The sequence below is a fragment of the Thalassophryne amazonica genome, chromosome 5, assembly GCF_902500255.1.
Source record: "Thalassophryne amazonica chromosome 5, fThaAma1.1, whole genome shotgun sequence".
Taxonomy (NCBI): domain Eukaryota; kingdom Metazoa; phylum Chordata; class Actinopteri; order Batrachoidiformes; family Batrachoididae; genus Thalassophryne; species Thalassophryne amazonica.
In genome coordinates this window covers 21,428,430-21,455,663 of record NC_047107.1, presented here as the reverse complement: position 1 = coordinate 21,455,663, position 27,234 = coordinate 21,428,430, and the positions used below count along the sequence as shown (strand labels likewise).

Below are 27,234 nucleotides of genomic sequence, written 5' to 3'. Positions count from 1 at the left end.
CAGCACTGCTGAGTGCTTCTTGTTAGGATTTCACAGGCTCGCAGCATCCCTCACATCATTATGGGTTAGTTTGCCTACAGAACCGCTAATTAAGAGGGGATTTGTGTAATTGTGCCTTCTGCTGTGTCCCATCCGGTGCATGCAATTTACTGTCAGCCCTCTGCCAACTCTTACACTTGTCCAGAGAGGCATACCTCATTTATACACACATTCTGCCGCTTATTTACCAGCAGCCACAGCTGGGGATCAATGGCAGGCCATGGCAATGTCTTCAAAGACACTGTGCTGCTGATTAAAGTGTGATTGTCCATTTAATTTCATGAGAGCTCTTAATAGCAAGCCAGCATGAATTGCTCTCCCAGTAATGATACAGTACTGGCTGCAGCCAAACTACTAACCTGTTCCCATACTCATATGAGACATTACTGTAGTGTATGCACTGTACATGTGCTTGTGTTAGAGGTATTATCACACATGCACCCGCCTCTTCAGAGCATTCTGTTATTCAGTAGCGTCTGTGGCCAGCTCACTGTAGGTGTCACTGGAGCTGCCCACTTTCTGGAAGAGTGATGGACCCGTGCCCAAATGGAATTGCCTCCTGGCTCTGTACCCGCCTAGATTTCAAGGATCACTTGTCACAGATGGAAAAGTGAGTAGGTCATTCTACATAAGCTTACCTTTCTGCATTACGACAGTCTAAGTTGTTTTGTTTTTTTTCAATCTCTATATGTCATGTATAAATCTAATGTATCTATCTAAATCTAAATAGCTGTATTATAATAGCCAAGCGGCCCCTGTGTGCAAGAGCATGTGAGTATGGCTTTGATAATGGAGAACCGGGAAGAGCTGACATTTGCCGTTTATATGTTAGGTCAAGGATGAACACTGTGAAAGCAAAAAGTTGATAGGACTACAATTTTAGGAGAAATTGGCAATTTTAGCTAACAACAGTGAAGGCCCCTTCACACATAGTGCGAATATGTACAACTCAGGGCAACTCCCGTCAGAACAGCTCGTATGAGTGCACCACGAAACATCGCACCGATGGGCAGGCATGCACGATGCCGGTACGATGGTTCATGCATTCGGGAACACAGTGCCAGCTGTGAAGAAAAAAATAAAGAAATACATGCTGCAATGGTTTTGTGCACACTGGAACACAGTGTGAGCAGCAGTGCGATGTGTAACCACATCGCACAGCTGCTGTGAAAATAAAAAAAATAAATAAATGCATGTCACCCACAGGACTTGAACCCACACTTTCTAAAAACTCTGATTGCCAATCAGAAACTATACCACTGAGCTACCATCACTGTCCTGTGAAAGGTGTAGGAAAGTGCCTGATATCAGGAAGGACATGGATGTATTAAAAAAAAATAATAATAATACCACACACCATAAAAAACACTGCAATAAATTGAATCCCTCTTATCAAACAGGCCATACAAATGTGATCCGTCTGTTCCTCTGTAGATGACCCATGGTCACAGATGTACAGTCATGAAATGACATGAATGAGAAGCAGTTCGCTCTCATCATGTCCACATCTGCTGGTTGGTGTCCAGCCAGCCCACGCGTGTGTCCTGCCCGACACGCATGTCTTGTGGATGGCACGCCACAGGACTGACACCGTGTCATGTAGAACAGAGCTCATGTGGGTGACGTGACAGTCAGATCACTCACTGCGTGTTATGATCTGATGGTCTGTTTCAACCTGGGGGCAGCCTGTCAGTGTGTGCGGCATGCACGCGCTCGCTTGCTGCAGCCAGTTGCCTCAGCGATATATATTTTTATTTATGTCCATGTGATAACAGCAAACGCGTGTCACAGTGGGCAGTTGTTAGTCCGTGTCTGTCCAAACACAGTACGTGTTGACCAGCTGGGATGTCCAGAACAACACATCTCCACAGCCGTGGACACACTTCCTGTCAGTTCAGCGCACAGACCAAAGCCACACTCATGCTGGCACTTAGGTAAATTTCACTGTCAGCACAACAGTAATTGTCTGTTGACTGTTGTTGTGTTAATAGTGCGAATGGCCACACATTTTCTCAGTGCCATGCGAGCGGTGTTGGATGTACGTGCGTGTCACCTGGAATTTGGCCGACACCTGCCATGAGAGGGTTTGATGGGCTTGCACAGCGCACACTCTATCTTTCAGCCGCTGGTGTGTGCAAATAGTAGTAGCAACAGGTGTATGAGGTGTTAGAAGCAGCTACGATTCCACACGTTTTGCATACGATTCCTGCTTCATGCGTACTTTATGTGCAAATTGACCAAATTCGCACGATGTGTGAAGGGGCCCTGAACAATGGACATTGTGCTGCAATGCACTATGGGAGTTCAGGGTTGGGGGTTTTAAATGTTGTTATTGTAGTTCATGTTAGTTCCACAGTGTTTTTAGTGTTATTGATTTATTGTGTTTCTGTAGTTCAGTTGGTTTAGTCAGTTAAGTGTCATGTTGCCATTACCATGAGTGAAAAGTGCAGTGGTTTTGATGTCTTCCGCCACTGTCTCTGTTTGTGGTTGTTAAAATTAAGCGCACCTGGCTGCTGCAGAATGCAGAAGAGACACAAAGCTCTGCCTGTGTGTGCATGTGTGCACACATGTACACATGCACACAGGCGTGTGTGCATGCACAAAGTTTCATTATAAAAACTTTGCACAATTAATTACCACCCTTGAAAAATGCCAGCTACCATGGATCCCCATGCGCTACATGAAGGGATTTACTTTTTTTGCACACACACACACACACACACACACACACACACACACACACACACACACACACACACACACACACACACACACACACACACACACACACACACACACACAATGTTAAAGGCAGTGGTTTTAGGACAAATTTAAAGTTGTTCTCATTAAAACAAAGCTTACTGGGTACAATACATATGTCATACCTGAGCATAGCACTCACACACTCAATTACTATCAATTTCAATTTGACTGAGGTGGTAAAAATTGAACTTGTTCTTTCAGATCCTCATTTATCAATTTACCATTTACAATTAAAAAAGTACATGATCATAATGCTTTCTCCTTGTTTGTTTACTGAAGATAAAAGGGTAATTTTATGAATTATAAGGTATCTGCATTTCAGTGTTACATCTAGCGTTCTGTAAAATGACTGCACAAACACCACCTGTAACATGCATGAAGCTCATGACAAATACATTCATCAAAAATGTTAAATAAAACAAAACATACATAGAATAGTCCACCTTGTCGCCCCTGCGATTTCCCTTTCCAGCTTTTACATTTTTTGTAGCTCCGTGCACTGTATCTCTAACTGTAAGCACACCCATCTGTCATGCAAACAGATAATAAATTATTGGTTGCAGTGTGGCACGTTGGTATTCTCTGTCGAAAAGTTACTGGGGAAAAAGATGCACATACAGCAAACAAAAACAACAAAAAAATAACATAGTCATTATCTCAGTCTATGATGTTATGTCACTTCTATAGCTGATCTTAATTTAAATCCCAGTAAACATTTATAAAATTAAAATCCTAAATTTCCACTTTAAGTTTTTATGTATAGTATTGTTGCTGCTGTTCTGTGGAGAAGCTTTGAAAAAGGCTGAAAAGATAAAAGTAAAAGAATGGCTTTCACAGAGCCACAGTCATTAAAAGAATCTGAAAATAGCAACTTGCTATCATCTGTTCTCATAGCACGGGTCAGGAGCTCTGACACCTCCAAAATTCCTCCTGTCAGGGTAGGGGGCCATTTGTATTCCCTCTCATTAGGCAATTTGACTAATGACCTGCCGCGGCTGCAGAGCTACTGAGGGACCCGGAGCCTCGCGCCCTCTCTCCTGCAGCAGCCTGAACACACACCCTGGTTTGGAATGGCACAGATGGCGTGCCCAGGCGACAAAATAAACTACAATATGTCTCGGAGATGCTGTCAGGCCTGGGCACTATTTCTCATGTCAGAGTGGGGCTAAGGGCTGTGAGTGGGCATAGGGGGTCCTCCTCCAGCTCTGTTCATCTACTCACCATTATCTGCAGAGGTGACAGAGAGCGCGGTCTGCAGCTAGAATAGCATTTCCATGGTCTGCATAAAGAATCTGTCTCAGACTGAGAGTCACTCCGACAGCAAACGTATTGCAATGTCTAGCCTGGCTACACAGTGGAGAGGCAACATCCAATTGTTTGAAATATGAAGTGCATCAACGTCAAGGTGAAGCTCCACTTTTTTTTTGTAGCTTTTCTTATTATGACTATCTGTTTAGATTGTTAGCAGGTTTACTCAAATAGTAATGAGCCAATTTTCACAAAACTTTGTGGGAAAGTTGAATTTAGCCTGAAATATAAATTGTTAGATTTCTTTTGGATAACTCCATAAAAATGGACAGCACATTTAAAACTTCTTTTTATTATCGTGATATGCAGCATGTCAATATTACTGATTTACAGATAACTTAGGGGAAAATTGAGCCAATGCCTAAAAAACACACACACAATTTCAAATTTCAATTTAAGAGTGGAATGAGAACATGAGGTGTGTTATTTGTTGCAGTATGTTTGATTCGGAAAGTATTCACTTCGCTTCACTTTTTCCACATTATATGTTACATCCTTATTCCAAAATGGAGTAAATGTTTTTGGGGGTTTTTTTCCCCACAAAATTCTACACACAACACCCCATAATGACAACATGAAAAAATTCTTCTGAAATTTTTGCAAATTTATATAAAAAAAAACAAAGAAATCGCATGTACGTAAGTATTCACACCCTTTGCTCAATACTTTGTTGATGCACCTTTGACAGCATTAACAGCCACAAGTCTTCTTGAATATGATGCCACAAGCTTGGTGCACCTATCTTTGGGTGGTTTTGCCCATTCGTCTTTGCAGCACCTCTCAAGCTCTATCAGGTTGGATGGGGAGAGTCGGTGCACAGCCATTTTCAGATCTCTCCAAAGATGTTCAATCGGATTCAGGTCTGGGCTCTGGCTGGGCCACTCAAGCACATTCACAAAGTTGTCCTGAAGATGCATGTATCCTTTCATGTCTTGGCTGTGTGTTTAGGGTCATTGTGCTGCTGAAAGATTTACCATCGCCCCCGGCTAATTTTGTTTCTCATGGTCTGAGAGTCCTTCAGGTGCCTTTTGACAACCTCAAGGTGGGCTGTCATTTGCCTTTTACTAAGGAGTGGCTTCTGTCTGGCAGCTCCACCATACAGGCCTGATTGGTGGATTGTTGCAGAGATGGTTGTCCTTCTGAAAGGTTCTCCTCTCTCGACAGAGGAATGCTGGAGCTCTTACAGGGTGATCATCTGGTTCTTGGTTACCTCCCTGACTATGGTCCTTCTCCCCCGATCGCTCAGTATAGATGGGCAGCCAGCTCTAGGAAGAGTCCTGGTGGATCTGAACTTCTTCCATTTACGGATGATGGAGGCTACTGTGCTCATTGGGACTTTACAAAGCAGCAGAAATGTTTCTCTATCCTTCCCCAGATTTGTGCCTGAAGACAATACTGTCTTGGAGGTCTACAGACAATTCCTTTGACTTCATACTTGGTTTGTGGTCTGACATGCACTGTCAACTGTGGGACCTTAGACAGATGTGTGCCTTTCCAAATCATGTCCAATCAACTGAATTTACCCCATATGGATGCCAATTAAGCTGCAGAAACACCTCACGGATGCTCAGTGGAAACAGGATGCACGGGAGCTGAGTTTTGAGCTTCATGGCTGTTAATACTTATATGTGATTTCTTAATTTTTTATATTCAATAAATTTGTAAAAATCCCACAAAAATAAATAAATAAATAAACAACTTTTTCACATTACCGTTGTGGGGTATTGCATGCAGAATTTTGAGGAAAAAAAATAATTTTATCCATTTCAGAATAAGGCTGTAACATAAAACTTGAAAGAAGTGAAGTGCTGTGAATACTTTGTGGTTGCACTGTAGATAAACTACCCAACTTTGTGACAATTACCTACGTAATCTAAAATAAACTTTTGAGGACAATTTACAAAAAGGGACAGAAAAAAAGGAGTTTCATTCATTTTTACATGCATCCCTTTATTTATGTAGCACATACTAATATAACCAAGTTTCATGCTTTTTGGTTCAACTCTTGTGCCTATCTTCAATATAATTCTCTGGGTGTCTGTTATATAAATTAGTGTGTCCAGCAAAAACTCAAAAACCACACATCATTAGATGTGTTTTTTCAAGCAATATGTAAAATTACCTGAGGATGTGCAGTATTTTTTAAGCACAACTGTAACTATGTTCTTTTTGCACATTATAAATCCGTTGCTTCCAATCAATGCATTAAACCCATGCTAATGCTAGCACATTAGCATAAAGTTATGTGATGCTAGTGAGTTCTCCAAATGTGAACAGTGAAATCTATTATGAATCTTACTCTCAGGTCCTCAGTCACCACATGTATTTTTTTAGTACATTATAGACTGAAGTTGTTTCAGGAAAGAAATCCAGCATAAAAATTGTGCCAAATCCCAATGCGGCTCTGCTGTAGAGAAGAAACAGGGCATCCAAAAAACAACAACAGTAAATCTCATTGCTCACAATGGGGGCACTTCACTCATGCTAATATTCCATGAAATGTCAGTGCTTTGACGTCACACCTAACGGCAAGCTAGTACCAAGCCAATTATACAATCAGTACACCTGTCTAGCCCTAACCCTAAAACTACCCATAACTGTTACCAACATGCCACATGGCTGGTCCGTAAAGCCCCCCAGCTCCTGATCTTTTATTTTTTTGATACCATCACAAAATTACTTTGTGATATCATCACAAAAATCTACTACATTTCATGATGCTATCACAAACTAATACATTACATCACTTTTCATAATGGCATCGTGAAATGGACAGGCAAATTAATTGGCTGTGATCAGTAAAGTGTATTGTATTTATCAACTCAAATCTTCATTTATCACTTCAGCTTATATGTTACTCTTACTATGAAAACCTCCTAAAATGGTTTACTATGTTATTTGGGAGATTTTATATACTTCAATAATTGAACAAATGTATTAAACTACATATTTTAAGTATTTTTATTTGGGGTAGTTTCAGATAAAATAGAGTGGATGTATCCAATTGAATTGTGACACTACAGTAATAGTAACATAGAATTTCTCTGATAATGAAATATGTGTAATAACAAAAAAAAGTATATTCCACACATGACAGTTTGGAGGATTTTTTTTTTAATTTATTTTTATTTCAATCTTGCTTAACACAGAATTGTGAGCATTTTCACAAAATGTGCTGAAAGTACCATATTGGCATATATCTTCCAAAATGGGAAGTACCTGAGGATTTTTTAAAAGGCTATTTTGTTTTTACTTTGATTCTTTTTCATATAGCTTTACATTCTACATTGGGATCTTGGCAAAGCCCTATAAAATGACTAAAGTCACTTCATATTTTTAAGATGATAAAATACACGCCCCCCCACCCCATAAATAAATAAATAAAAATAATCAGCTGCAGTTTTTGGCCTGCTCTGAAAAGGATTTCTGAAAAACAGCTACATAAATGATCTTGTGCTTGTAAATTAATGAGGCTATTTGTAAGATTGTGTATGTTAATCATAAAGCACATTTTACAAAATCTGTTGAAAAACCTATTTATAACCTGGATTATAATAATTAAAGTTGAGGTCAAATCAACAAAAAAGGACAGAATAAATGCATGTTTAACTGTTTTCTGGAACAGTGCAGGATGGAGTATTTTGAGTGTTGTCAGAAGTTGACACTCTGAGTGCTATACTGGTGCCAAGTTATTCAATCTTTCACACTAATACGAATGAATGAGTTAAAGTTGTGAAAGTAGATGCTGACTCATACTTACAGCTTATTGCTCTGACTTTCTCACTTAATTCAGGCAGGAGACAGATTCACCTCAGTAATGGCACCAGACAGAGATCAATGCAATCCTGCTGAATTAGTGAAGTGTAAAATAAAAGTTCATCAACATTCCTAAAGTGTTCCTCTTAAGTTGCGGTTCAGGTAATATGGGGTACGCTCGATCAGCCGCGCATATTTTTCCATCAGTCAGTGTCTGAGCACAAATCGGCGCGCTCCGCGTGTGCGGTTTGTGTACGTGCACGCCTGTGTTCACGGCCGTGTTTGTTATAGTGGTGGAAATGCAATGTATGAGGGTAGCTGAAGTCCTGGGTGACAGTGCATCCAACAATGGAAGAGTGAGGGATTAGTGCTCAGCCCGGCGTACGAGGGAGCCCTTCCCGCCCTGAAACAGCCATTCATCTGTGCCCGGGGGCTGGAGATGACAATGCAGCCATTGCTCATCGCACCTGACGGAGCCATTAATAAGGCAATGATCCACACGGGGCCGGTGCTGACTCTGTTCTTTACACTACAATCACTCAAGCCACAGGGTCCCCCTTACTTAACACCACGCTCACCATCATCATCATCTACACAGTCACTGTACCAAAATATCTGCCAGATGTTTTAATATTGACTGCACTCACATGCTTCCCCAGTGCCAAATCGCTTTCCCCGTGCCGCGCTGCACTCATGAGTTAATGGACTGTATCCGGGCCATGTGAGCCACAACAAAATGCTTCATAGGAGATTCCTGGTCAGAAGATTAGATTTACATTATTTTTGGCCTTTGCACCCTTGCAGTTTTCCATGGTATTATTCCTTACCTCAGAGTGCACCGAGTCATCACGCACACCTCTCCATTTGTCTGGGTGCGAGATAGCCTCCCGAGTACAGATGGTGGAGGAATACAAAGTGAGATCTGGTTTTAAATGTAATCCTTGAGCAATAAAGAAACTCTCTGGCCTTCAGCTCTCTGCGTTCATCTGTCTGTGCCACACGGATGCTGGAGCAGCAGCAGCGGCAGCAGCCACACTCTCTGCTTCCTGTGGCTGGGTATTGATTCTAATGTGTTCCCCCTGCCTACCTCTGGCTGGTGTTGGCGCGCAGAGCCACGCGGTACCACATGTTTATTCACTTGTTTTTATGGCCTAAAACAAGTCATCATGCTCACCCAATCAAATAGCAGATAGCCTCACATAAAATGTGATGAGATGGGTGTCAGAGCCGGGGCGCTGCCTGCTCTGCACGTTTGCACTCGACCGCATGAAAAACTGTCCATCTTTGCACTTTTTCTCGGGAGATGAAGGAGGCACATGAAGCCAAGACACGACACAGGTTTTCCTGTGGTAAGGGCTGTAATTGCCACATTTTGATTACAGAGATCGCATAGCGTGGAAAGTGCCAAACCATGGATCTGTATAATAACAGAGAAAGGAAAGCAAGTGTCAAAATGAGGGATATGTGAAAATTTCAGACTTTCAAATATTGTTGCAAACAGGAAAGACTGCAAGCAGGTTGGTTCCAAAATAGTGACTCATGAGCAGCTTTTATGAGGTTCTTTTTTTCTGCGCCAGCGCCCTGATGGACTGTGGGTAAAAGTGCACCAGTTGGAAATTTGGCCTTTTGATATTTGGGGCTCTGGTCTGAGCCAATGGCAGCAAGTTTAGCGCCTCCGGATTTGGAGTTTCGTAATGAAGGCGAGCAGCTGCTGCAGTTTCCCTTCAAGCCTGGAAACGAGGGTCTTTGTGTCCCTTGTCACCTCGTGTTAATTTGGGCCCTAATGTATTTTATAAACAAAGGGCTGCTCTCTAGCCTGACAGTCTTGACACCTTGATTCCAGTGCAGGATGCATGCAGTACGGGGTTACACCATTAATAATCAACTGGCAGCCATCACACCATTTTAACCACGATCATTATGATAAAGGGCATACACTTAATTACAGGCCTGCTTAATTATAGCTCTGTTGAAGCTCGTTTGTTTGGTCAAATGCTAATTATACCACCACGCTCTTGGCAAGTCCTCATTTCAATCCACTTTTTTCCTGCCGAACAGTGCGGCGCATTTTCATGCAAATTTGATATGTGGTGAATGTTTTGTCTCTCTTCTTTCTGCATTTCTGTGCAAGCGTGTCTTTGTTTTGGAGGTGAACATCACCGAGACAAGACTGAATCAGGAATAATCAAGAGTAATTAAACTGGAAGAGAGATGGGAAGGGCTGGGTGGAGGTGGAGGAGCGAGTGGAGGTGCTCCGATACAGCAGAGAATAAAAAAGCCTTTCATCTCTTCATAGTTAGAAGAAGGGGAGGTGTCGCGGTGGCTAGGGATGTTGATAGCTTTGCTGTTTTATAATCCCACATTTAGCCTTCTTGAAATACTCAGGATCAAGAAACAGGAGAAACGTATATATTTTTGCATAAAAGTCAATCTTATTCAACATTGTTTTTCTTACCTTTTTGCAGCCCTGGATGATGTGCCGTTTGTGATCTCAGAGAAGTTTTATGAAGTCCCTCAAAAGGTAAAAAAAACAAACAAAAAAAAAAACACTCTAAACCTTTTCAAATGGAAAATGCAGAAAGAGTGGTGCTGTTTATACCTCAGCATACCTGACCAAATTGCCAAAAAATATCCAAATCCAGCTGGAAAAGGAATTTTATGCATATGTACCATGCCAGGTACAAAATTTTCAACAGATTTAATAAAACAAAATTTTCCATTTGTAAAACCCCTATTCTGCAATGTTTCTTTGAAAATTGCCTGGAATCACACTTACATGAATTTGTGCCAAAATTATATAACATTTCATGAAAATTAGGTCTATTATCAAATCCTATCACAGTCATTCTGGGAAAAAAACAAAACAAAAAAAAAAACTCTGGCTTGTCTGTCCCTGTTTTGCAGCTCCTTGTGACATTTTTCTACATTTATGTCTGACATTGATAGTGTGGTGGCTGAGTGGTTGGTGCATTTACATCCAGTATAGTAGGTTGCCATTTCAGAATGACCCATGCCCTTTCGCCATGATGTATAAGGAAGGGCATCTGTAAACACTGTGCCAAATCAACATGGAGATCCATACCAGATCTGCCTTGATGACACAAAGTGAAAAAGACAGAAGCCAAAAGCACTTACTTTTATGTTCCAGTTTAGACCAAAAATGTCATAGATGACCATCATGTAAGTGGCAATACTTACAGTGAATCCAGAAAGTATTCACAGCGCTTCACTTTTTCCACATCTTATGTTACATCCTTATTCCAAATTGGAGTAAATTCATTTTTTTCCCTCAAACATCTACTCACAACACCCCATAATGACAACATGAAAAACATTTGTTGAATTTTTGCAAATTTATGAAAAATAAAAAAACTAAGAAATCTCATGTACATAAGTATTCATAGCTTTGCTCAGTAATTTGTTGATGCACCTTTGGCAGCAATTACAGCCTCAACTCTTCTTAAATATGATGCCACAAGTTTGGTGCACCTATCTTTGAGCAATGTTGTCCATTCCTCGTTGCAGCACCTCTCGAATTCCATCAGGTTGAATGGCAAGCGTCGGTGCACAGCCATTTTCAGATCTTTCCAGAGATGTTCAATCAGATTCAGGTCTGGGTTCTGACTGGACCACTCAAGGACATTCACAGAGTTGTCCTGAAGCCAATCCTTTCATGTCTTGGCTGTGTGCTTAGGGTCATTGTCTTGCTGAAAGATGAACTGTCACCCCAGTCTGAGGTCCAGAGTGCTCTGGAGCAGGTTTTCATTCAGGATGTCTCTGTACATTGCTGCATTCATTTTTCCCTCCCACAGCATGATGATGCCACCACCATGCTTCACTGACACCTGGCATTCACGCCAAAGAGTTCAATCTTTATCTCATCAGACCAAGGAATTTGTTTCTCATGGTCTGACAGTCCTTCAGGTGCCTTGTGGCAAACTCCAGGTGGGCTGGCATGTGCCTTTTTTTGCTAAGGAGTGGCTTCCATCTGGCCACTGTACACACTGGACTGATTGGTGGATTGTTGCAGAGATGGTTGTCCTTCTTGGAGGTTATCCTCTCAACACAGAAGAATGCTGGAGCTCTGACAGAGTGATCATTGGCTTCTTGGTCACCTCCCTGACAAGGGCACTTCTCTCCCGATGGATCAGTTTGAATGGGTGGCCAGCTCTAGGACGATTCCTTGTGGATCTGAACTTCTTCCATTCATGAATGTTGGAGGCTAATGTGCTCAGTGGGACCTTCAAAGCAGCAGAAATGTTTCTGTACCCTTCCCCAGATTTGTGTCTTGTGACAATCCTGTGCTGGAGGTCTACAGACAATTCCTTTGACTTCATGCTTAGTTTGTGCTCTGACATGCACTGTCAACTGTGGAACCTTATATGTAGACACATGTGTGCCTTTCCAAATAATGTCCAATCAGCTGAATTTACCCCAGGTGGACTCTAATTAAGCTGTAGAAACATTTCTAGGATGATCAGTAAATTCAGGATGCACCTGAGCTCAATTTTGAGCTTCATGGCAAAGGCTGTGAATACTTGTATACATGTGATTTCTTAGTTTTTTGTTTTTTTTTTAATAAATTTGCAAAAATCTCAAGGAGACTCAAGGAGACCCCAAACTTCCATTTCCTGGGCCACAATAACTACCTCTTGACCTTGGGATCCCGAGGCATTCCCAGGCCAGTGTGGAGATATAATCTCTCCACCTAGTACTGGGTCTTCCCCGGGGTTTCCTCTCAGCTGGTCATGCCTGGAACATGTTCCTTGGGAGGCACCAAGGGGGCTTTCTTAGCAGATGCCTGAACCACCTTAGCTGTCTTCTTTCAACGCGAATGAGCTGTGGGTGTACTCCGAGCTCCTCACAGAAAGCAGAGCTTCTCACGTTATCTCTGAGGGAGACACCAGCCACCCTCATGAGGAAATCCATTTTGGCCAGTTGTACCCACGATCTAGCTCTTTCGGTCATGACCTAACCCTCATGACCTAAAGGGAGATTAGGAAAAAAGATTGGCCACTAAATTGAGACCTTCCCCTTTTGGCTCAGCTCCCTTTTTGTCACAATAGCATGGTAGTGCAAATGCAACACTATCCCTGCTGTGCCAATTCTCCAGCCAATCTCATGCTCCATTGTCCCCTCACTTGTGAACAAGACCCTGAGGTACTTGAACTCCTTGACTTGGGGCAAGACCTCATTCCCTACCCAGAGTATGTAATCCATCAATTTCCTGTTCTGAGCCATGGCCTCAGATTTAGAGGTGCTGATCCTCATCCTGGCCATTTCACACTCGGCTGTGAACTGATCCAGTGAGTGTTGGAAGTTACAGGCCAATGAAGCCAACAGGATGACATCATCAGCAAAAAGCGGTGATGAGACCCTGAGCCCACCAAACTGAAAACCCTACTCCCCCCAACTATGCCTTGATATCCTGTCCATGAATATCACAAACAGGATTGGTGACAAGGTGTAGCCCTGGCAGAGACCATCCCCCAGTACAGAGATTGGATGGCCCTGAGAAGGGATCCCCCTCACTCCGTATTCCTGCACCACGTCTCACAGTATCTCCCGGGGTGTCCGATCATATGCCTTTTCCAAATACACAAAACACATGTGGACTGGATGGGCATACTCCCTGGTCCCCTCCAGGATCCTTATGAGAGTGAAGAGCTGGTCAGTTGTTCCACAGCCTGGATGAAACCTGCACTGTTCCTCTTCAATCTGAGGTACGGCTATCGGCCTAACTCTCCTTTTTAGCACCCTGGAGTAGACTTTTCCAGGGAGGCTGAGTACTGTGATGCCCCTGTAATTGGCACACACTCTCTGGTCCCCTTTTTTTAAAATATGGGAACCACCACCCCAGTTTGCCACTCCTTATTCATTGTGCCAGATATCAGCACAATTTTGAAGAGATGTCTCATCCAGGACAATCCCTCCACACCCAGAGCCATCAGCATTTCTGGACAGCTCTCATCAACCCCTGGGGCTTTGCTACTGTGGAATTGTTTGACTACCTCAGTGACTTCCACTAGAGAAATTGATGATGATCTCCCATCAGCTTCCAGCTCTGCACCTACTATAGAGGGCACTCCAGTCTGATACAGGGGTTACTCAAAGTGTTCCTTCCAGCACCTGATTACCTCCTCGGTTGAGGTCATCAGGGTCCCATCCTTACTGTAGACAGCTTGGATGGTTCACCATTTTCCTCTCCTGAGGTGCCTCACGGTCTACCACAAGCACTCTGGTGCCAACCAAAAATTTTTCTCTATGGTTACTCCAAACTCCTGCCACCCTTTGGGCCTGTCAGTACCGTGCAACTGCCTCCAGAGACCCCCAAGATAACATATCCTTTAAGGACTCTTTCTGCATTTGGATGGCTTCCCTGACCACCAGTGTCCACCACAGTGTTCGAGGGTTTCCGCCCCTTGAGGCACCTAAGACCTCAGGGTACAGCTCCCCACTGCAGCATCGGCAATGGAAGCTTTAAACATTTCCCATTCTGATTCAATGCCCCCAACCTCCACAGGATGCCAGAAAAGCTCAGCTGAAGGCGAAAATTGAAGATCTGTCAGACAGTGGGCTCCTCCAGACCTTCCCAGTTCACCAGCACTATCCATTTGGGCTTACCAGGTCTGTCCAAAGTCCTCCCCCACCCTCTGATCCAACTCACCACCAGATGATGATCAGTTCATCTCTGCCCCTCTCTTTACCCGAGTGTCCAGAACATGCAGCCTCAGATCAGATGATGTGATCACCAAATCGATCATCGACCTATGGGCTAGGGTGCTCTGGTACCATGTACACTTATGAACATCCTTATGTTTGAACATGCTATTTGTTGTGGACAGTCCATGACTAGCACAGACGTCCAACAACAAATGACCGCTCTGGATTAGATCAGAGAGGCTGTTCCTCCCAATCATGCCTCTCCAGGTGTCTCTGCCATTGCCCATGTGTGCAGTGAAGTGCCCCAGAAGAACAATGGATTCCCCCACTAGAGCTCCATCCAGGACTCTATTCAGGCACTCCAAGAAAACTGAATACTCTGAACTGCTGTTTGGTGCATATGCACAAACAGCAGTTAGAGTCACTCCTCCCCACCTCCCCGCCACCCAAAGGCACAGGGAGGCGGCATTCTCATCTACCAGGGTAAACGCCAATGTAACAATGGTCAGCCGGGTACTCCTGAGTATCCCCACACCTGCCTGAAGCCTCACCCCCTGGTCAACTCCAGAGAAGAATAAGGTCCCACACCAGTCAAGGAGAGTGGATCCAGAGCCGAGGCTGTGCATAGGGGCGAGGCCCACCAGATCTAACTGGTAGCAAAATCTAATAAAATGTGCAGTACCATGCTTTTCTTTTGATTAAGGTTTTCAGGTCATCCAGATAAAAAATGTGTAGAAGTTTAACTACAACATTTTTTCTCCAACCTTTTCAAGCAAAGTGGCAGCTTAACAAATAGCTTTGTGTACAATGATACACGTATGCTACTGTCTAATAGACTCTGGAGCTGTTCTTAAACTGTTTGAGAAACAATTTTAAGTTTGAATATGACATTAATTTGAAATGAATGAACATGGATTTTGAAAATGGGATATTTTACCAATAAACTCATGGTCCACTGGCAGACCGCTCTTTGAGAAAGGCTGCTCTTCATCAATTGGACTTCTTTTTGATCATAAAGACATTTTTGAAATTGAAGAAGCATTTTTTTTCCCCTCTCTTTTCCACTTTTTGTGTTTCACTGTAAATAAAATAGGAGTCTTTCACCTGCAGTTCTGGGATGAAAAAAGTTTTATTTTTGTAAATAAGTCCTTACTTGCACATTGCCCATGGAGATCCATGGGCTCTAGATTGGTTATTGTTAATAAAATAGCTTCTTCTTCTTCTTCCTATTATTATTATTTTTATTATTATTACTATTGTTATTATATTTTATTATTACTTCTATTTTGTTATTTGATTTTAAATGGACCACAAGTGTTTTCACTTTGTTGTCATTCATGTATTTACAATTATATTATGTATTTACATTGAACTTACTAAATGAAATAACACACACACACACACACACATATGCATGCGCATTTTTAACATATAGATGATTTACCACCCCCTGCTGGAATGGAGTGTGAGTTCAGAATGTAATTATCACATTGTTCAATGTTTTTTAGCTAATATCTGTAGTTTCTCCAAAAATAGTCTTATCAACTTTCCAATTTGGCAGTGTTCATCCTTGACCCAAAATACATAAGCATATCAAATGTCAGCTCTCCACAGTTTGTCTGTGATAAAAGTTATATGCACACATGCACACAGAACTTTTTGTCTTTTACCATCCTGCTACGAGCAAGTGCTTTCATTTTGACACACCCACATACAGAGACTTGGTGGACGACAACGAATGCAGGACACTTTTCACTCATGGTAACGGCAACATGACACTTAATTAAACTGACTAAACCAATTGAATGACAAAAACACAATAAATCAATAACATTAACAACACTGTTAAACTGAAATGAACCACAATAACAGCATTTAAAACCCCCAAACCTCAAACTCCCACGGTGAATTGCAGCACAATGTCCATTGTTCACTGGTTAGCTATTATTGCTAATTTCTCCAAAAATATTTGTCCTGTCAACTTTCTGTTTTTGCAGCATTCATCTTTGACCCAAAATACATAAGCATACCAAACAGCAAATGTCACCTCTCCCCAGTTTTTAAAACAACTGACATATATCAGAGCAGTGAATGTTGGGCCTGAGCCTGTGCTGTTAGTGCTAAACATTTCTGCTGTATCCGCAAACATCCACAGGATGGTGTGTTTTATAAGGACATCCACACTGCCTCAACACTAGCAATGCTACATCTATGCTATGCCAATTGGCAAAGAAAAGGCACTCTGCATCAATGTTTTGGTCAAATGGCTTTTGTGAGAAAACAAACTTCATATACACAGTAGTCCATACTGTAACTGTTGCTGTCACTGTTGCTTCATGTTAATAGACTGCTAGCTGCTAATAATAACCATATGTGTGTGCATGGGCAGCAAAGACAGATTTTGAACCATATCTTCCGTATCTATGGCACACAGTGTAAAATGCAGAATGCAAGTCCATTTGGGGCATGTCCAAGTTGTTGTTGCTATTTTGCAGGTGCATAAACTGAACTCTAAGGGTTGGTAAGGTTAGACTTTACTTGTGTGAAGCGCCTTGAGGCAGTTTTGCTGTGATTTGGCACTATATATATACATGAAAATGAAATGAAATGAGCAAAAAGGTGGGTGCAGCATAGAGTGGTTGGGTTTCCCTGGTTCACTCATGGGTAGTTTATGAGGATATCATGAATTTAAACAGAATAGTACCTGTCAAGGTGCAAAGTGCTGTGGTGTTCAATGGATGAAAGCTGCTGTAACAGTTTGATTAACACATAAGAAATTGCATCCTGTTGGAGCTGCAATGTGTAAAGGTCCCTTCAGACATAGTGCGGAGTTTGGTCAAATATGGCAAAACAGCACAAAACAGTTCGAATTAGCACACCACAAAACATCACGCTGATGGGCAAACTTTGCACTGTGTGTGAAGGGGCCCTAAAGAATGTTCACTCACCAGTGTGCATCATGTACATAAGTTGCAGCTGTTTCTGCAACGTATACAAAAATAGACTAAAACGTACATACAGATATCCACTGCCTGGTGTACTTTTAAAGGTCATTTTAGATATGCCATTTGTCTTTATGCATTGTGCACACTGTTGTGCACTCTGTCTGTGTGCTGTCCTGCAGCTTTCATTTTCTGTTACAACCCCTGGCAAAAATTATGGAATCACCGGCCTCAGAGGATATTCATTCAGTTGTTTAATTTTGTAGAAAAAAAGCAGATCACAGACATGACACAAAACTAAAGTCATTTCAAATGGCAACTTTCTGGCTTTAAGAAACACTATAAGAAATCAAGAAAAAAGATTGTGGCAGTCAGTAACGGTTACTTTTTTAGACAAAGCAGAGGAAAAAAATATGGAATCACTCAATTCTGAGGAAAAAATTATGGAATCACCCTGTAAATTTTCATCCCCCAAATTAACACCTGCATCAAATCAGATCTGCTCATTGACAGTGACCCTACGCCATGACATTGACCCTATGTGTCTTTTTGCAAGGAATGTTTTTGCAGTTTTTGCTCTATGGCAAGATGCATTATCATCTTGAAAAATGATTTCATCATCCCCAAACATCCTTTCAATTGTCCAAAATATCAACATAAACTTGTGCATTTATTGATGATGTAATGACAGCCATCTCCCCGGTGCCTTTACCTGACATGCAGCCCCATATCATCAATGACTGTGGAAATTTACATGTTCTCTTCAGGCAGTCATCTTTATAAATCTCATTGGAAAGGCACCAAACAAAAGTTCCAGCATCATCACCTTGCCCAATGCAGATTCGAGATTCATCACTGAATATGACTTTCATCCAGTCATCCACAGTCCACGATTGCTTTTCCTTAGCCCATTGTAACCTTGTTTTTTTCTGTTTAGGTGTTAATGATGCCTTTTGTTTAGCTTTTCTGTATGTAAATCCCATTTCCTTTAGGTGGTTTCTTACAGTTCGGTCACAGACGTTGACTCCAGTTTCCTCCCATTCGTTCTTCATTTGTTTTGTTGTACATTTTTTGATTTTTGAGACATATTGCTTTAAGTTTTCTGTCTTGACGCTTTGTCTTCCTTGGTCTACCAGTATGTTTGCCTTTAACAACCTTCCCATGTTGTTTGTATTTGGTCCAGAGTTTAGACACAACTGACTGTGAACAACCAACATCTTTTGCAACATTGCGTGATGATTTACTCTCTTTTAAGAGTTTGATAATCCTCTCCTTTGTTTCAATTGACATCTCTCATGTTGGAGCCATGATTCATGTCAGTCCACTTGGTGCAACAGCTCTCCAAGGTGTGTTCACTCCTTTTTAGATGCAGACTAACGAGCAGATCTGATATGATGCAGGTGTTAGTTTTGGGGATGAAAATTTACATGGTGATTCCATAATTTTTTCCTCAGAATTGAGTGATTCCATATTTTTTTCCTCTGCTTGGTCTAAAAAAGTAACCGTTATTGACTGCCACAATCTTTTTTTCTTGATTTCTTATAGTGTTTCTTAAAGCCAGAAAGTTGCCATTTGAAATGACTTTAGTTTTGTGTCATGTCTGTGATCTGCTTTTTTCTACAAAATTAAACAACTGAATGAACATCCTCCGAGGCCGGTGATTCCATAATTTTTGCCAGGGGTTGTATAAGGTTGGAATGTGTGATTAGTGTTTGAAAATTATTTATATGTCAGGTTCCTGAACATCTTCATGATGTGTTATTAGAAAGACATGTTTCTGTTCCAGTGTTGAAGATTTAGACCCCTGTGGAATCTGAATCCACTGTCATTCATCCACCCAACCGCAAAGATGGAGAAGAAAGACATTTATAAAAGTATGGTACAAACCGGTGTTATTAAACACATTTTCCCATTAGTTATTGCTTTTATTCCATTCTTATTTTGTGTGTCCGTGTGCAAGGGTAATTCATGTTTCATGTTTCTGTTGTGTGCTATTGCACTGTGTGCAGAGTGCATATGGGTTTTGAACCTGTTTATGTAAGGCACATCTGAGTATTGGGCTGTGTAAATACCACAAACACACTGCCTTTGACTTGAGACCAGATTTTTGGTGATCTAAAGTGACAATACTTGCAAGCAATTTCTTGTGATGGGTGACAGGAATGCACCAGCTTTGCATCCTGATGTGGTTGTCATTGAGAGGATGCAGGCTGAAAATTACATTTCCTCTCTTGTTCGGGTTGTAGGAAAATGTTTCTTGTAAGGGTTTCAAATTCTCTTGCTATCCTTGTCCTTAAAATCAGGGTTGATATTACTTTTTTCCACAGACATCAATGACGTACCTTCAGATATGATACAGAACACTGTATCAAATCTGTAGCACATTACCCTCATGATCAAGCGACAGTTGGTCATCTCTTTACTTCTAGCAAAGAGCTTGTAGTTCTCTCCAGGTCATACCTTCTCTCCTTCGGTGCAGACAGAGTGATGAATGCGTGCAGTCAGGCAGAGCTGGCTCAGTGCAGTCCATTTGGCTGGCTGGCAGCGGTTGTCACTATAGCCCCGTTTATATTGACACACAGAGAGAGAGAGAGAGGATTAAAGATTTTTAGCATGCTTACTTAGCCATGAGTCTAACCGCCATGTTTTTTGTGTCCCCTCCTCCCCCTCCACCTCCTCCTCTCCGTGCTTTTGATTTCAGATGCAGCAAGTCAATTTAATGGGCATTACGATCAAATCCCTGGCAGAGATCGAGGAGGAAGTGAGTAGAGGCTGCAGCGCTCTGCTGCCACTGATGCCGCTGGCCCAGAATGCAAAGCAAATGGTCTTAGGGTTGTAATTAAGTGTTTGAGACAGCAAAACCCTGTTGGCTCCACTAAGCCTCAATTGAATAAAAGCATGCAGGCTGGGCACTCTCTTAAAAGCTTCATCTCCTGTTCCAAAACACTTGACTTTTATTCCCCAATTCTTCCCTGAAACAGCTCAATCGTACATATCTCTGAGTACTGAGCAGCTTCAGTGGTTGGTCACAAGACAAATTGGCAACACAAATTTTATTTGTACGTTTGAACAAAATGGATGGACTTGGAAGCTTGGAGAAGTGGCTCCTGCCACAGCTGTTGTGTTTGTCAGAGTGGATCCAGCAATCATGCACAAAGATACAACATCACAACAGAAATGTAAAAATGCTAATCGGATAAAAGGATAATATGCAACCCAAAATCATAAGAAGATGGGATGATATGGAAAATGCTAATAAAAAACAAACAAACAAAAAATGCAGCGATCCTTACGTTCTCTTTCATTGCAGATGATATGAACTCAAGCTATATCATCTTTGATGTGGTCAACTTCAACTGACTTGTTAATTAATATACAACGCATCCAGAAAGTATTAACACAATATTCATTCAATCAAGTATTCACAGTATTATTATTACTTTTTTAATGTTACTGCGTTATTGCAAAATGGACAAAATTCATTTTTTTTCCCCAAGATTATTCACACAATACCCCATAATGACAATGTAAAAAAAAAGTTATTTTGTGTTGCTTTTTTTTAGATTATTGTAAATGTATTAAAATAATAAAAAAAAAACAAGAAATCACATGTTCATAAGTATTCACAGCTCAGAATAGAACTTAGGTGCATCTTGTTTCTACTGATCATCCTTGAGTTGGTTCAACAGCTTAATTGGAGTCCACCTGAGGTAAATTCAGTTGAATCGACAGGATTTGGAAAGGCACACACCTGTCTCCATATAAGGTCCCACAGTTGACAGCGCATGTCAGAACACAAACCAAGCATGAAGTCAGAGGAATTCCGAGACAGGATACTGTTTGGAATATACCATGGAACATTACCAATGGTATTGTTGGGGAAGTGTCGTGACACGGACCCACAACAGAGGGCGTTAATAAAGGGACAATGGAATAGCCAAAAAGTAACAATTTAATGTTGTGAAGGTGCACAACGTAGTACAGACAGATACAAATAGGCGTTATATCAATCTGACACAAGGTGACGTGTGGCAGGCTCGAAGATAGGAGACGTCCGGTGCGAGAAGAGCCGGATCCCACACAGCTTCCACCACCAACGCATCTGAAGAACACCGGAGCCGCCAAGCCCTGCGCCCCAGGTGGCCACTGTCTTCAGCAGACCCGGTACTGCTGGCAGAAAACAGAAACAGTTCTGGATGAGTGTGAGTTCGCACACTCAGTAATCCCACAGTCTGTATACAGTTAGGAGGGAGAACCTCCACCTTCGAATCACACACTCGTGCAGCTCCCGAGATAACCACTGATCTGGGTGGGGTGGGAGGCGAAGCCGTCGCAGTCCACACCAAACGCCAACTCAGCAGACAGGGTATCCGTCCCAGGAAAACGGCTGCAAAAGAGATCAGACTAATGCTCGGGTTAAGGTTCAGCAGAGAAGTAATTACCTGTATGATAGAAGATTTCTCGGTGAGGAGGTGGAGTTGCAGTCCGGCCTTTGTAGTGGTGGTGATGGGTGACAGCTGGTGTTGATAGATGACAGCTGTCACCTCCAGCGGCTCTGATGCCCTCTCGTGCTTGGAGCCCGCACTCCAAGCAGGGCGCCATCTGGTGGTGGTGGGCCAGCAGTACCTCCTCTTCAGCGGCCCACACAACAGGACCCCCCCCCCCCCCCTCAACGGGCGCCTCCTGGCGGCGCCTGACCAGGTTTATCCGGGTGCCGGGCATAGAAGTCGGCCAGGAGGGCCGGGTCCAGGATGAAGCTCCGTTTCACCCAGGAGTGTTCCTCGGGGCCATACCCCTCCCAGTCCACCAGATACTGGAAGCCCCGACCCTTGCGACGGACGTCCAGAAGCCGACGCACGGTCCATGCCGGCTCCCCGTCGATGATCCGGGCAGGAGGCGGTGCAGGTCCAGGGGTGCAGAGCGGTGAGGTGTGGTATGGCTTGATCCGTGACACGCGAAAAACAGGATGGATCCGCAGTGAAGCTGGCAGCCGTAGCTTCACTGCGGCCGGACTGAGGACCTTGGTGATGGGAAATGGTCCGATATACCTGTCTTTCAGTTTTTGGGAGTCCACTTGGAGCGGGATGTCCTTTGTTGACAACCATACCTCCTGCCCGGGCTGGTATGCAGGGGCCGGGGAACGCCGGCGGTCTGCAGGGGCCTTGGCCCTCGTCCGGGCCTTCAACAGAGCAGAACGGGCGGTCCACCACACCCGGCGGCACCTCCTGAGGTGGGCCTGGACCGAGGGCACACCGACCTCTCCCTCCACAAGCGGAAACAATGTGGGCTGGTACCCCAAACACACCTCAAACGGGGAGAGGCCGGTGGCAGACGACACTTGGCTGTTGTGGGCATACTCGATCCAGGCCAGATGGGTGCTCCAGGCCGTCGGGTGCACAGAGGTAACACAACGGAGGGCCTGCTCCAGCTCCTGGTTGGCCCGATCTGCCTGTCCGTTTGTCTGAGGGTGATAACCAGACGAGAGACTTACGGTGGCCCCCAGTTCCTTGCAGAAACTCCTCCAGACCTGAGAGGAGAACTGAGGGCCACGGTCTGAGGCGATGTCTGCTGGTATCCCATGCAGACGCACCACGTGGTGGACCAGGAGGTCTGCTGTCTCCTGGGCCGTAGGGAGCTTCGGGAGGGCCACGAAGTGGGCCGCCTTGGAGAACCGGTCCACTATCGTTAAGATGGTGGTGTTGCCCTGGGACGGCGGCAGGCCCGTGACAAAGTCCAGGCCGATGTGTGACCAGGGGCAATGAGGCACCGGTAGGGGTCGGAGGAGTCCTGAGGTTCTCTTGTGGTCCGCCTTGCCCCTGGCACAGGTGGTGCAGGCCTGGACGTAGTCCCGGACGTCGGCTTCCATAGACGCCCACCAGAAGCGCTGCTGGACTACTGCCATGGTCCTGCGCACTCCGGGATGACAGGAGAGTTTGGACCCATGACAGAAGTCCAAAACCGCAGCTCTGGCCTCTGGTGGGATGTACATTTTGTTCTTCGGGCCGGTTCCCGGGTCCGGGTTCCGTGTCAGGGCCTCCCGGATGGTCTTCTCCACGTCCCAGGTGAGAGTGGCCATGACAGTGGACTCGGGGATGATGGTCTCTGGGGGGTCTGACAGCTCGGCCTTGGCTTCCTCTTCATGCACCCGGGACAGTGCATCCGACCATTGGTTCTTGGTCCCGGGGCGGTATGTAATCTGGAAGTCAAAGCGCCCGAAGAACAGTGACCAGCGGGCTTGCCTGGGGTTCAACCGCTTGGCGGTCCGGATGTACTCCAGGTTCCGATGGTCCGTGAAAACCGTGAAGGGCACCGTCGCTCCCTCCAATAGGTGTCTCCGCTCCTCAAGAGCCTCCTTCACCACCAAGAGTTCCCGATTGCCGACGTCATAATTCCTCTCAGCCAGGGTCAACCTGCGGGAAAAATAGGCACAAGGGTGGAGGACCTTATCGGACTCCCCGCTCTGGGACAACACGGCTCCTATCCCTGAGTCAGAGGCATCCACATCCACTGTGAACTCGCGAGTAGGATCGGGCTGCACCAGAACTGGTGCAGTCGAGAACCGGCATTTCAACTCCCTAAACGCGGCTTCGCACCGATCCGACCAGGTGAAGGGGACTTTTGTGGAGGTCAGGGCTGTCAGGGGGCTAGCTACCTCACTGTAGCCCTTAATGAACCTCCTGTAGAAGTTCGCAAAACCAAGGAACTGTTGCAGCTTCCTACGACTTGTTGGGTGGGGCCAATCTCTCACCGCCGCAACCTTGGCCGGATCAGGGGCGACGGAGTTAGAGGAGATGATGAACCCCAGGAAGGACAAAGAAGTGCGGTGGAACTCGCACTTCTCGCCCTTCACAAACAGCCGGTTCTCCAACAACCGCTGTAGGACCTGATGTACATGCTGAACATGAGTCTCAGGGTCCGGAGAAAAGATGAGTATGTCGTCTAGATACACGAAGACAAACCGGTGCAGGAAGTCCCGCAAGACGTCATTAACCAATGCTTGGAACATTGCGGGGGCGTTTGTGAGGCCGAACGGCATGACCAGGTACTCAAAGTGACCTAAGGGGGTGTTAAATGCCGTCTTCCACTCGTCTCCCTTCCGGATCCGAACCAGGTGGTACGTATTCCTAAGATCAATAGTAAATATTTGGGCTCCATGCAGGGGCGTGAACACCGAATCCAACAGAGGTAACGGGTATCGGTTGCGAACCGTGATCTCGTCCAGCCCTCTGTAATCGATGCATGGACGGAGTCCGCCGTCCTTCTTACCCACAAAAAAGAAACCTGCGCCCATCGGGGAGGTGGAGTTCCGGATCAACCCGGCAGCTAAGGAGTCCTGGATGTAGGTCTCCATTGATTTGCGTTCCGGACGTGAGAGGTTGTACAGCCTGCTGGACGGATACTCAGCGCCCGGAATCAAATCGATGGCGCAATCGTACGGTCGGTGCGGGGGAAGGGCGAGTGCCAGATCTTTGCTGAAGACGTCAGCAAGATCGTGGTACTCACTTGGCACCGCCGTCAGATTGGGGGGGACTTTGACCTCCTCCTTAGCTGTCTCACCGGGTGGAACCGAGGATCCTAAACACTCCCGGTGGCAGGTTTCGCTCCACTGCGTCACAACCCCAGACGGCCAATCAATCCGGAGATTGTGTTTCAACACCCAAGGAAAACCCAAAATCACTCGGGAGGTAGAAGGTGTTACATAAAACACAATCTTCTCCCTGTGATTCCCAGACACCACCAAAGTCACTGGCTGTGTCTGGTGTGTGATTAATGGAAGAAGAGTGCCATCTAGTGCTCGTACCTTCACAGGGGAAGGCAGAGCCACCAGAGGGAGCCCTACTTCCTTTGCCAATCTGCTGTCCAGCAGATTCCCTTCCGACCCCGTGTCTACAAGTGCTGGGGCATGAAGGGTTAAATCCTCACTAAGGATTGTGACTGGGATTCGTGCTGATTTGCGAGGTTCCCCCGCGTGCGTGTTATGGCCCACCCTTAGCCCAGTTTCTAAGGACGGGCGTTGTAGTTTGACCGTTTGGGACAGTTCCTCTGTGTGTGACCACTAGATCCACAGAAAAAACACTCCCCGCGGGCCAGCCTTCTTTGTCTGTCATTTGATTTCATTTTGGCCCTGCTCGTGTCCATAGCTTCGTCAGCAGGGGGAGCTGTAGCCACACAGGGCCCTCTGGCTGTGGAGCGTGGGGACGACGGCACCCTTTTGGACCCGGAAGGAAGAGAGACGGCCCGTGCCCGGTCACGCCCCCCGCCCTGCTCCCGACGGTGTTCCTCTAACCGGTTGTCTAAGCGTATAACCAGGTCGACAAGCCCATCAAAATCCCGGGGTTCCTCCTTAGCCAGCAGGTGCTCCTTCAGGACCGGAGACAGTCCGTTTATGAAGGCGGCGCGGAGTGCAACGGTATTCCAGCAGGACCTCGCAGCCGCGATGCAGAAGTCGACTGCATACTCGGCTGCACTCCAGCGCCCCTGTCGCATTGACAGTAGCACGCTCGAAGCGGTCTCGCCTCTGTTGGGATGATCAAAAACCTGTTTGAACTCCCTTACAAACCCAGCGTATGATGTTAGGAGCCGTGAATTCTGCTCCCAGAGCGCTGTAGCCCAGGTGCGTGCCTCTCCTCGAAGCAAATTAACAACATAAGCCACCCGGCTAGCGTCTGACGCGTACATGACGGGACGCTGTGCAAAGACGAGCGAGCACTGCATTAGGAAGTCCGCGCACGTCTCGACACAACCTCCGTACGGCTCCGGAGGGCTTATGTATGCTTCAGGGGACGGTGGTGGGGGTCGTTGAACGACCAGTGGAACGTCTGTGTCTGACAAGGGACCAGCAGGGGGAGGTGCTGCAGTAGCGCCTTGATCGCACGCCTCCACCCTGGCGGTGAGAGCCTCCATCCTCCGATTGAGGATAACGTTCTGCTCGGTTACCAGATCCAACCGAGCAGTGAAAGCGGTTAGTATTTGCTGCAGCTCCCCTAACACGCCTCCTGCTGGCGCCTGTGCACCTTGCTCTTCCATTGGCCATTCAGGCTCGAGTTGATGCCCCTCGGGATCCATGACGCTGGCCGAGAAATCCTGTTGGGGATGTGTCGTGACACGGACCCACAACAGGGGGCGTTAATGAAGGAACAATGGAATAGCCAAAAAGTAACAATTTAATGTTGTGAAGGTGCACAACGTAGTACAGACAGATACAAATAGGCATTATATCAATCTGACACAAGGTGACGTGTGGCAGGCTCGAAGATAGGAGACGTCCGGTGCGAGAAGAGCCGGATCCCACACAGCTTCCACCACCAACGGATCTGAAGAACACCGGAGCCGCCACGCCCTGCGCCCCAGGTGGCCACTGTCTTCAGCAGTCAGACCCGGTACTGCTGGCAGAAAACAGAAACAGTTCTAAATGAGTGTGAGTTTGCACACTCAGTAATCCCACAGTCTGTATACAGTTAGGAGGGAGAACCTCCACCTCCGAATCACACACTCGTGCAGCTCCCGAGATAACCACTTATCTGGGTGGGGTGGGAGGCGAAGCCGTCGCAGTCCACACCAAACGCCAACTCAGCAGACAGGGTATCTGTCCCAGGAAAACGGCTGCAAAAGAGATCAGACTAATGCTCGGGTTATGGTCTTCTACCATACAGGTAAATTACCTGTATGGTAGAAGATTTCTCGGCGAGGAGGTGGAGTTGCAGTCCGGCCTTTGTAGTGGTGGTGATGGGTGACAGCTGGTGTTGATAGGTGACAGCTGTCA

General features: G+C 45.0%; 1 long non-coding RNA gene across 1 annotated transcript in view; it reads left to right on the top strand.

Annotated features, from left to right (window-relative positions):
- Positions 1 to 527: 527 nt before the first annotated feature.
- LOC117510163 overlaps positions 528 to 27,234 on the top strand; it is a 67,349-nt gene continuing 40,642 nt past the window's right edge. The window contains exons 1-3 of the long non-coding RNA XR_004560637.1: positions 528 to 649; positions 10,332 to 10,387; positions 20,173 to 20,232. This is a non-coding gene — a long non-coding RNA (uncharacterized LOC117510163). The remainder of the gene's footprint in view (positions 650 to 10,331; positions 10,388 to 20,172; positions 20,233 to 27,234) is intronic.